This window comes from Manacus vitellinus, unplaced genomic scaffold (assembly GCF_001715985.3).
Source record: "Manacus vitellinus isolate BGI_N305 unplaced genomic scaffold, ASM171598v3 scaffold_25_pilon, whole genome shotgun sequence".
Lineage (NCBI taxonomy): Eukaryota > Metazoa > Chordata > Aves > Passeriformes > Pipridae > Manacus > Manacus vitellinus.
Window position 1 is genome coordinate 10,938,474 of NW_021939882.1, and position 1,787 is coordinate 10,940,260.

The window sequence follows — 1,787 nt, forward strand, 5'->3', positions numbered from 1 at the left end:
AGGAAAAAGAAAAACAAACCACAGGGAGCAAGTTCCAGCTTGGAATGGTTTGCTGCGTGGAAGAGCCCCTGGGAGCGCAGCGTCCGGCCCGCACTCATGTTCTATATTGTAAATAGAGATGTGACCAGTCCCTGAAACAACAGCTGGGGAGCTGGAGGAGAGGGGCAGCATCCCTGCTGGACTGTAGGGACTTTGCTATTTTTCAGCCTGGATCTCTTTCTGAACGTTGTCACTGTGCCCACAAGCTGCAGGGTCCTTAGGGACTGCCCGGTGCCATAGGTGGGGTCTGCTTTTGGGGGATGGGAGGTTCCCTGGTGGTGGCCGGGCGCCTGGCGGGTGGAGGAGGGATGGGGAAGCCCCCAGTGAAGGGACCGGCTGGGTCCGGGGAGGGGATGTCCCAGTGCAGGGACCGGCTGGGTCCGGAGAAGCCCTCAGTCCCACTCTGCTGGCAGGGAGGCCGTCACCGGCTGTGGTGTCTCAGCCCATCCCCTCGTGCCTCCCCGGGGCAGGGGATGCCCGTGAGGCGGCTGTGCCATGCCCTGGACCTCCGTCCCACCCGCCTGTAAAGCCACCATTGCCTTTGTGAGGAGGAGCTTTGTCTCAGGGTCACACCGGGGGCCACCGAGCCCCTGCCCACTGGACTCCCGCTGCCCTTAGGCCACGGGGCCACTCTCACGGGGTCCAGCTTTCTCTTCCATTGTCAAAGGTCCACCGGTCTCCCTGGCAGGTCCCCGCTGCCCTGGCATCCTCAGCTCCCTTGCAGGGCACCCAGCCAGGGCAACCCTGCGTGGGCAGCGGGGAGAGGACCCCCTGCCCCTCCAGGGACTCCCCAGAGGGGCCGCCTGGGCACTCTCTCTGCTCCCTTGGGAGCTGAGGGGTCCTGTTTTTGGGGGCTCCACGTGCCCCCCTGGCAGGAGGGGTCCGGGCGACTCGCGCCTCATTCCCGGGTAGCCCTTCCCGGCCCTCCCCCGCCGGGGCGCGGGGAGGGGCTGTGCTGCACCGTAGTTCTTCCCGTACTCGCGCGTCTTCATCTCTGGCATCTTCCTTAGGGAGCGGGGCCAGCGGTAACTGCGGGATGGTTCCCCCCGTGGTGGCTCATCCTCGGACCGCGCGGTCCGTCACCGCGGGGCTCGGCCGGCACAGGGACACCCCCGGGGCTGCGGCTCAGGGACTGCCCTGCCATAGCCGTAGTGCCTGTCGGGGTGCAGCGCGCCGGGCCCCCCTTGCCCAGCCTCCTCCCTCCCTCCAGCATCCTTCTCTGAGCAGCTCCTCTCCCTCCGCGGTGGCAGGACGCGGCCAGCTCGCGGCTCCCGCTGGCCGGAGGGGACACGGTGCGAGCCGAGCCCGGGTGGCAAAGGAAGGGCGGCAGAAGGCGCCTGTTCGCCCCCGTTCCCTCGTGCCCCGGCCCTGCCTTCCCCGGGCGGCACCGTGCCACGCACCGCCCGCGGCCCCGGCACCCGGGGTGCCCCCCGGAGGAGGCAGGACCCTCCTCCCGGCCTCCTGCTGCTCCCGCCCACCGGCCGGGCGTCCCTCCCGTCGGGCGCGATGCTCCCGGTGGACCAGCCCGCCCGTCCGGGCATCCCTGCTCTCCCCTCGCCCGCGGGGGGCCCGCGTTCCCCTGGTCTGGCTGCCTGAGCAGGTCCCGCTCCTGAACTTGTTTTTATTGTAGCTCTGTAGTTTCAGGGCCAAACTGGGCAGAATGTGCAATTTGGCCGTGCTGGCCAGGATCTCTGACCCCGCTGCCAACCCGGCTGCTCACGCCTCCCCTGGGCTCAGGCAGTGGCAGT